Raw genomic sequence first — 10,943 nt, 5'->3', positions numbered from 1 at the left:
CAATCAGCATTTGTTGCCTGGTGTGAATCAAAATCAAAAAGAATTGTTCAATAATGTATGATACTTGTGGGTTGTAACTACAGATTTATGGTTATACTAGCGAGTGGGCCCGGCGTTGCTTGGCAAAATTAATGATAGTGAAGATTAAGATTATTACATTATAGTCAACCTTACACGTTTTCACAGAATGCAAGAATTGGGTTCCCCTGTTTCCAGACTAATTAGAGAATTTTTAGATGGGTCTAAAAATATGTTCGATTTCCCGCAAAAACGAAAAAAAACTGCATCTGCATCTTGCACGTCGCTTCCTCTTAACAATTCCATTGTTACCTAACACTTTTATTGTTGACAATTTCATTGTTACTTAACACTTCCATCAACAATGGAAGTGTTACGTAACATTCCATTGTTGATGGAAGTGTTAAGCCTTATTCCTGTCCCTCTCCCCTGTGGGGAAAAATTTCGAAAAATCCCTTCTTAGTGTGCATTCTCATGACGTACCCTAACTGCGTACCGAATTTTAACTTTCAACTCCTAACCGTTTGGGCTCTATGCTGATTATTATTATTATTATTATGTTGGGTTAAGTGAGAGATACTCGGTTAACACCGGTGGCTGTGTACTATGCCGGACCAAAGTCAAGGCATAGTAACCAAAACAGAAATTAAAGAAGTGTATCAGTGTGTGTGTCTGTATTCAGGAATTTTCTCACAATATGACATGTATTCAATATAGTGGCCTTCTGTAGTGTGATGTATGTGTTTCTATTCAATTGTAATGTGCCCAGGCTTTTGTGCAGTGTGTGTGGTATGACACCTGTAGAGGAGAGAACAACAGGTACAATAAGCACCCTATCCATCCTCCACAGATGCCTTATTTCCTGGGCGAGTTCTGTGTACTTGCTAATTTTTTCAGTCGCATGCGTTTTGTATATTGTGAGTGTTTGGAATGGATATGTCTATAATGTATGTGATTTTATTGTGTTTGTCAATGAGTGTGATGTCTGGTCTGTTGTGGTAAATTGTTTTATCTGTGATTATGGCTCTGTCGTAGTACATTTTGTGCTTGTTGTTTTCCAATACTGTCTGTGGAATGTATTTGTAGTATGGCTTGTGGATGTCTACTAATTTGTGTTTCTTTACAAGCTCTTGGTGTATTATATTTGCTACTTGATTATGTCTGTGTAGATAATCTGTCTGTGCCAAGAGCTTGCAACCAGAAGTGATGTGTTGTATAGTTTCTGGCATGACATGACATTTTCTGCATGTGTCATTTGTGAGTGTTGTATCTTTGAGTATGTGTTTTCTGTAGTTTTTAGTATTTATGACCTGATCCTGTATGGCGATCATGAATCCTTCCGTCTCCCCAAAGAGGCATCCCCGTGCTAACCAGCTGTTTGATGCAGTTTTGTCAACAAAATCCTGGGCCAGATCATAAGGATGCCTGCCATGGAGTGCCTTTCGAGCCCACGATTGCTTAATGGTGTCTATGCTTTTTATATGTTGTGTTGTGTCCATATGATGTGAGTGTAAGTTTAATGGTGTGTTATTTGAGTCTGCTAGAGTTACTGCTTTATGTAATTGTGATGTTTCTTGTTTTTTGTAGAAAAACTCTCACAGTGACTGTATTTGTTTGTAGTGAAGGTTAACTATGTCAATCAGGCCACGTCCGCCATCTTTACGTGGAAGGGTTAATCTTTCTGTGGCGGATTTAGGATGATGTTGTTTATGCTTAGTAAGTGTTGTTCTTGTTTTCCTTTGGAGTTGCTCAAGATCTGTGTGAGTCCAACGTATAACTCCAAAAGAATATGTGAGTACTGGGATGACATATGTGTTTGTTGCTTTAACTGTGTGTTTTGCATTTAACTCTGTTCTGAGAATAGCATTTAACCTACTTTGGTATTCTTTAATTAATCTTTGCTTTATTTGTGCATGTTCTGTTAGTTTGGCCTGTTGGAATCCTAAATACTTGTAGAACTCGCCCTCTTCCATGAATTCAATAACATCTCCATTTCCAAGTGCAAAATCTTCTTTCTTCAGGATTCCTTTTTCTATGTGAAGTGTTTTGCATTTATCTAGGTCAAATTTCATTTGTATGTCCTTGGTGTATGAATGTGTGATTTGTAGGAGTTGATGAAGTTGTTTTTGTGTGGATGCATAAAGTTTTATGTCATCCATGTACATGAGATGTGACAGTGTATACTGTGTTGTTTTTTCATGCCTGATATTGTAGCCATATTGTGTGTTGTTTAACATGTTGGATAATGGGTTCAAGGCTAGGCAGAACCAGAGAGGACTCAAGGAATCTCCTTGAAAAATTCCTCGCCTAATAAAAATTTGGTTTGTTTGTATGGAAGTGTTATGAACCCTGAGATGTAGTGTTGTTCTCCAGTGCTGCATAGTGTTTTGAAAGAATGTAATGAGTGATGGATGTATTTTGTACATGTGTAGGATATGTAGCAGCCAACTGTGTGGAACACTGTCGAATGCTTTTCTGTAGTCTATATATGCCATGTGTATGTTTCTGTGTGTGCTTGCCGTAGAATGACTGAATCTATGAGTAACTGTTCTTTGCATACCTTGTGATTTCTATGGCAACCTTTTTGTTGTTCCATAAGAATGTCGTGTTCTTCAACATGTTTGTATATTTTGTTTGCGATACAGGATGTCAATAATTTGTAGAGTGTTGGAAGACATGTAATTGGTCTGTATTGTGTGGGGTCTGTGGTATTGTTGTTTTTAGGTTTCATGTAGGTGATGCCCTGAGTAAAAAAATTTGGCATGTCTTGTGGATTGATGATGATGTGTGTTAGATGTTTAGCTAGTTCCGGGTGCAGTGATGTAAACTTTTTGTACCAGAAATTGTGAATGTTGTCTACACCAGGTGTCTTCCAGTTGTGTGTTCTGTTAACAGTGTATTGGAAATCATGTATGTTTATTTCAGCACAGGGCATAGTTGGTATGTTGTGCAAGTTTCTGTTCTCCTCCTCGATCCAGCCTGCATCAGCATTGTGCATGACAGCACTGGACCAAAAAGAAGACAAATAAGTTGTGAGTTCTTCTTATGTTGGTGTGCCATTGTGCTGTGTATCAGTGTTTGCTTTGTTATTAATTTGTCTGTAAAACAGTTTTTCATTGTTTGTAAATAGTTTATTTTGTTGCATTTGTAGTGTACGTGTTTTGTATCGTTTGAGTCTACGTGCTTTGGCAGCAAGTTTTTGTTTTAGTGTATCAATGTATTCTGTAATGCATGTGTTGTGATTCATGTTTTGTGTGTGTTTTTATTTTCTTGAAAATGTTTTTGAGCTGTTTCCTTAATTTGGGTGTTATGTTGTTTTTAGTGTATTGTGTCAGCCAGCCTAATTGCTGTCTAATGTCATTTATTTGTGTTTCTATTCTTCTCCGCCAGGCAGGCTTGTGATAGAATTGTATTTTCTGTGTATTTGTCTGTGATTGTACTTTCAGTCCATGGTGTGTCACTACTGTGACTGCCCCAGCATAAACTAATGTATGAATGTCTACGAGTGTAGAAATTGAATGAATGTAGTGTGGTAGTGAGCGAGTGTTTACATAATTTAGTATTTTTCCTACTTCCTTTGACGTGTTTATTATTATTATTATTATCATCATCATCATCAACTCGTCTCAATTATATATATAGATTAGTACTGCAGTATGCTGTAATAATTTACAGTATCTATGAGAATAAACAAATGTTTAAACAATAATGTATTGTGTATTGTTCTGGGCAGCCTTGCAGATGAGAAATGTTAGCTACGGTTTCTCAAGTTTGCTACAGAAAATTTTTTCCCAGCTTAAACCCCGATTTAAAAAAAAAAAAAAAACAAAATAAAAGATGTATTAATTTCTTTAGTTCATCTTTTGATCATTTAAATATTAAAAATATTTGTACTGACAGTTAACCAAAACAAGACATGAAAATATTCACGACTGTTTTAAAATATTGATTTTTCACTATTTAATGCATTAATATTAAGTTTTCTCAGAAGTTGGTATACTAAATTTTATCTATAACAATATCAAATATAATGTAAAACTCTACTTATAGAAACTAAACAGTCCAAATATTTCATATGAAAAGTGCCTATCTATAATAAGATAACACAGATTCACAATTAAACTATTACAGTTAAATAATACAATAATACTATTGATAAAAGTTCCACAAATCACAATTTATCATCATTCAAGCTGTTTTTGAAATACTAAACAGTACAAAACACTAATTACTATATATATCAGAAAACTGCTTTATTGAGATGCAAGACGGAAAAAAATTGCACGTTTAAACTTCAATAAATAAATAAACAAAGGAATTGTTTTTATACAGTAAAATAACCACCTTTTTTTTTCTTCCTGTTCCAGCAATACTTTAATTACATAAAAACGTTTTCAACTGCTTTAAGTAGCCATCATCAGTTAAACAACAAAAACGAACGTAGAATTATAAAATTATGAAAATAAGAATGAAGAGTTCTAAATTTATGAAAAATTAAACAAAATTCTATTGCGCTCGCGCAAATTGTTGTTAACGCGCTTGCGTGTTCATCCAAACGTAAAACAAAAAGGTAGTAACATAACAACCTAGTCATCGTAAAATGTTACATTAAATATTTACATTAAATATAACGATAAACTAAAAGTGGCGTTTTAATGATGTTCTGTCGCTTTAACAATGCTCCGTTAATTTAGGTTATCAAAGAAGGATTTCCAGGCTGACACTAACGTGTCCGCATCTCTATGGTTGACGCAGTTTGTGGTTAAATGAGCTCTGTGTATTTCCATTTTTTCAATGTGTTTAACAGCTTGTCTTGATCTTGCGGCCCTCACAATCGAGGCTTTATCCCAAAATACTGTTATCCCTTGCTCTTTCGCAAATGCTGCCAGTACCGTAGAATCAACATTCTTGTTCACCGACTGCTTATGCTCATATACTCTCTGTTTTAGGCTCCTCATCGTAGTGCCGACATATACTAGATCAGTGTTAAATCGATTATCTCTTATTGGGCCCTCCCAATGCGTTTTTTATAAGGCTAGCGTTCCTTATAAAAAAAATCATTCCAACCAATCATTCGACCATATAAGGGAATTGGAAAAATTGGAAATATACAAAGCCAGCAAAGCAGGAAACTGCATAAATTATAAAGACAGCAACGCCATATCATATGCATGGCAAAATGCATGTCAGAGAGAACAACAACAGATGTGACATCTTATTCATGGAATTATGGGCCACAGTATTAATATGCAAATCAGTGAAAGCCTATAATGTGGAGGAGCATAAATAGCCAAAGTAGTTTACATCAAATAATTCGAATGCCTGTATTGATTGGCAGTTAATTTTTAAACTCTGCGCATTCCAATTTTAGAACATTAATGAACCTGAAGCAGTTCTTGATAGAGATACGAAAACGTTTGTTTGAGCGAGTTAATATTTCTATGTTTTACTGGAAGTTATAATATGTTTTTTTAAAACCTTTCTAACTTCCAGTATTTAAGTGTGAAATTTGGTAACTCTTAACAGTTGAAATAGCTTTTAATAGCTCTGTAAAATATTGCTAGATAAATTTTTAAAATAATTTCAAAATCTATATATATATATTTGTTTGGAGATGCAATTTAATGCAAACCAGATTCATAAGTTTTCAGTTTTTATAAAACACACTTTCCTAAATGCTTAAGTTAAAACAAGAAATATTCATATAATTGAAAAAAACAAAATATTTTCATTTTAAAAATGAAATAAGTAAATCCATATAATTACTACTTTCCAATTATTGTTTACTTTCTGCTTGTTTGTAGGTACAAATCATCCTACAAGTTTTTGAAGTTAATGGAAGATATTCAGATTTCCTACAACATTTATTAATCATATGCATTAGGTGTGTTGAAAACATACTATTAAAATCACTTTTGTTAACAATTAACATACGACTGTTTCTATAGAAACAAGAATAAATAAGAATATATAGAAGTTAACTGAACTAGAAACTGAATATATAAAACTAAGATAAGAACTGAAAATTTGAGAGGCAGAATAATGTAAAATAAATTCTATTTTGTATTAATACCTTATACTTTTCTGCAATTATTCTAACAGAATTAATTAAATAATTAACTCCTAATTTATTTGCAATCTAAAGATGTGTTACCGAACAGGTTATTCTAATGAAATTAGTATAACATTTTGCAGTAATAATAGTTTTTCAAGTGATAAATTTGATAGCATAGTATTCTATGTATCGATCAAGAAAATAATCCAAAATATGGAAAAAGACTGCATTCAGACAACAACCAAGAAGCGATCCATTAACATCAATTAAAAGCTACGAACACTTCGAGAGAGAACAAAGAACATTCTTTAGAATTTAGGTTGTTAAGTAATACTTCACAGAATTTAAAAGATGTCATGACAACAACATTCATTTCATATAATTTAAATCTAGCTAGTTAAACTTCTCCATTAAATCTAATTATTTGATTACAGAATAAATTTCAATAATTACCTAATTAAATGTTGTCTAAATTTTACTAATCGCCTTTAATTAATTTTAAGTCTTAAAATTAAAAGCTTTTTGTAGCTTTTATTTTAAAAAATTTTTCAGTTTTCTTTTTTACTTTTGATTTTTAATCAGAATTTATTATAAAATGCCAAGCTTTTAAAACTTAATAGATTCAATGTAAATATAACAACTAAAAATCAATTCTAACCCCCCTTTTTTTTTTAGTAAAAATGATGTTAAATCGTAGTAATTTTCATATTCAATAAAACTTATGTGGTAGTTTTATCCAGAAACCATTGCTCTTTTATATAGGGATATGCATTTCAGGCATTTTCCTCTCCTCTTCAGTCTAATTTCTTAAGAAGTTCTTATTTAACATTACATTCAATTAGTATTTTGTAACATTCAAATTTTTTCTACATTATGGTTTACAGTAGAATTATTTCTACCTTTTTCTTTGTTTTCTATTATGACATTTAACAAAGATAGTTAAAAAAGTTAAAATACATATCAAGTTCTTAAAATATTAGTTTTGCAAAATTTTTAATACTTTGCAGTAATGAAAGGCATGTATATAATTGCATAAATTTTATTGAATACACAAGTAAAAAATCCAGTAACAAGTTACTTAACTTTGCTGGCAACATTTGATGGCACTATCTGTTATGATATTTTATTATTAAAAACTTTTATATTTTTAACTATTATAAAATGGCAAAAAGCTTAATTTTGAAGATAGGGATGGGTTTTATAAAAAAGTTTTGAATGTTAATAATGAGTAAAATCATCATTAAGTCTGACCCTACTGGAGTGATGGACCCACATGACCTCCATTATCTCCCCACCTCTTCGACCTTTAATCACCAAAATTTAATTGATTCCCCTAATAAACAGAAATTTCAACAAAATGCACAGGAGTTATTAAGATTCAAATAGGGTGAACAAAATTGTGTCCCTTCCACACACACACACACCCCTATGTACAGAAAAAACCCCAAAATTTTTTTGCATTTCTCAACATTTCAAGGTCTCAAGCCAAAAATGTAAAAACTAGGGTTTCATTTTTTGACTGATTGCCATACTTTTCCTCTGTTATATGTAATAGCTGGGAAAGTAAAATTGAAATGAGTGGAAAAACTATTTTTCCTGAAAATTAATTTAACGTAATTTATTTTTCTTTTTTAATTTTGTTTTCATGGTTGCACTCATTAAACATGATAAGTTTTGAATAATAATTTTTGGAAATTAAGAATATGCATTGGTTTAATTATTATTATTATTTATAACAAATTTCTTAAATAGTTTTATGCTACAGAGATTGATTCAGCATCCTTATAGTTAATTCGGAGTGCTTTCTTTCATGGCTTTAAAGATTTATGGATGTTTTGTCCCTTCAGATATGCTGTGCTTTTGATGAAATGTTTTAGGTATGTTCCATTAAGTTTAACTTCTACTGCCAGGTCAGGGGCATAGATGGCTAGTGCTGTAACTGGCTTTCTTCTATCAATGGTATACATATGCTCTTTCAGTCTATAAACTAGTATAGTGAGCAGTTGGGGCTCCTATGTATTCTAATTCTGTAGTCTCTGAGTGGAATTCTATACACCCTCAGGATTCTTATCCTTGTCATTTTGTAGAAACCTGTACATCAGTGTTTTTCAACCTTTTTTTTTATCTTGAGGCACACTTGAACCTATAATTAAACTTCCGCAGGAAAAAATCATATGATTTAAACTTGTGTGTGTAAATATTCTATTGTCATATTACTTGCCACTTAACCTAATTCCTTTTGTCTATTTTTTGTGAATTATATAAAACAGTATTGTTGTTCCTTAAAATAGTAGCAAGTTACAACTATAGTTATTTAAATTAATAATTTTCATTTACACAAGAAAAGCAATTAACATTAAGTCTTAATTTGCATTTAAAAGTGGAATGATAATTGCCTTTAGTAACCTGCCCAATGTCCCACTATTTCTAAGTTAAAATAATTTGAACTAAATATGGACAATTAGGCTATAGATACATTTTTGATTTAAAGAAAATTTCATTTTAAATAAAATAACTTGGTGTTACACACACACACAATTCTGCTTATGAATATATATTTTTTACTACATTATGTATGTTTATTTATAACAACAATGAAAAACTCGTATAATCAATTTAGAGGTTTTAACTTTGACATGTACACTTATTGTTCTTTAGGCTTCTTTCAAAAATAATTTATTTAATAATCTTCAAAAATTTTTGCAGCACACCAGTTGAAAATCACTGCTGTACATGGTCAGGTTTTGGCAGAATATTCTTAAGTAAGAGGTTCATATGATTTCTCTGTAGACACCAGAAAGATCTTTGCTATAGTTAACTACTTTGGTGTGTATTTCATGATTTTTTGATTTCTATGGCTGCTGGTTCCAGGCATGGTGGGTGTAAACGATGATCAACTGTCATAAGCTTTCATGGGTATCCAAATCACTGCACATTCAATATAGTTTAGTTCCTTCTGATAGTACTGTACATCTATGTAGTGGGAGAATACACTTTTGATAAGTGCACAGAAGGCTGAGAGCATAAGGGTCATGGAAGATTACCAGTATGAAGAAAGGATGGAATTGGCTTTGCAATAGATTTTAGTGGTGATATGTCCTTCCTTCCTATTGGAGAGGTCATATGGTAGAAATGATTGTTATTGTTGAACAACCAGTTCACATTGATCTCTTGAGAGTGGAATATCCATAATATACCTCTATTTTGTAAGCATGTCTGGTTGTTATAACTGAAAACATTGTGTAGTATTTATAGCAGTGTAGCTGAAAGTAATGTGTAGTTCTAAAATTTGTTGATGTTCCAAAAAAAGGGACACTGTATCAACTATAAGAAAGCCAAATCAATCTCTACAGGATGGAAAGTCTTTTTATGAATCTCCATAAGCATCTATAATCACCCATCAGGGTGTTCCTTCCTCATCTTTCCACCCTAGTGTTCACATTATGTCCCTAGACAACAGTCACATTATATATAATTGATATTCTGTAATGGTGTGCATTAAAATATATACAGTAGTAATGTTATTTGTTTTCATTTTATTTTACATCTGCATGTGTATCCCACTCCCAATTGATTATTTCCCATTTATGTTTCAGAGCTGAATCTAAACTTTTAAATTTGGTGTTCTAAAATGTAATGTTTGACTTCAGAACACAATTGAAATGAATATAGCCTGAAGAAGGCCTAACAAATTAGGCCAAAAACATTTGATTTTATTAAAATCTAGTTTATGCTGGAATTTAAAGATTTTTGAACTGATTCATATTAAGTTTCCAGTTCATTTGCATTTATCCCAGACTTAAGGTGATACCAAGTAGTTTAAGAAACTTGTTTAGCCATCTCTCAAATAAAGGCAAAGCTGGATTTTTTATTGTTATGAGCATATATAGTAATATGTTTTGAAAGATCAGTTTAATAAAAATGCAACTTTGTGGAGTGATTAATTTCTATTATCATACTTTATTTTCTCAGTTATTTAACAAATGTTCAAAGAGATGTCCATTTTCATCTAAACATTTAAGTAATCAAGTAACAAAGTTGCAATTAATGGACTGCTCCATTTCTATTACAGGTAGGCCTCCTGCAACGCGGTACCTTTACAATGTGTTTTCGCTCCAAAGCGGTTCGAAAAATGCGGAAATTTTCTTACAGCGCGGTTTAGGGTATTTAGAAACGAATCATCTTTCACGTAACAGAAAAATCGCAACGGATCACCAAGTGCAGTGGAACTTGATGAAACAAGCTCAAATCTTGAAATAAGGCCAGTCAAATATTCTCGAACAACTATAATAAGTGACAATGAGGACTGAATTTGTGAGCATAACATGTTTCTTTTTAATTTTGACTTGAAATCCTAATCTTTTTAGTTTTTATATGATGTTGAATTTTATTTAAGCTTTTTATGTACACAAATTTAAAAAATGATGAAAATGTTACACCATAAAAGGCAGTTTCTCTCTTTTTAAAACTGAATCCCAGTTTTTGTATTAAGTTGGTGTCTCCTATAATGCGATTTCCCACAACACAGTATTTTCAAGGAATGTATCTACCACGTTGTAGGAGGCCTACCTGTATTATTTTTGCACATACATTGCTTATTCGCTGCTCCATATCTTTGTCATGATCAATTGTTAAAACAAAACTTGATTCTTTATAAAATTTTACAGAAAATAATCAATGGTGTCAGGTCCTGTGACCTAAGTGGACATAAAATTTGTCCTTGTGTTCAATCCATCATTCTCCAAACAGTTGTTTAAATTCATTTTACAAATTAGTACATAAATGAGCAGTTACAAGTCAATAACTTCAAAAATATGCTTCTTATAGAAGCATATTTTTCAAGTTATTGGCTTTTAACTTCACATGTGAA

At 32.0% G+C, this 10,943-nt stretch overlaps 1 protein-coding gene across 1 annotated transcript in view; it reads right to left on the bottom strand.

The window, feature by feature from the left end:
* Positions 1–10,943, bottom strand: part of LOC136970933 (uncharacterized) — a 138,362-nt gene that overhangs the window by 54,342 nt on the left and 73,077 nt on the right.

Source organism: Centruroides vittatus, unplaced genomic scaffold (genome assembly GCF_030686945.1).
Source record: "Centruroides vittatus isolate TY-2023 unplaced genomic scaffold, ASM3068694v2 contig_2210, whole genome shotgun sequence".
Classification (NCBI taxonomy): domain Eukaryota; kingdom Metazoa; phylum Arthropoda; class Arachnida; order Scorpiones; family Buthidae; genus Centruroides; species Centruroides vittatus.
The sequence above is the reverse complement of the archived record's forward strand: the minus strand, read 5'-3'. Positions and strand labels throughout refer to the sequence as shown.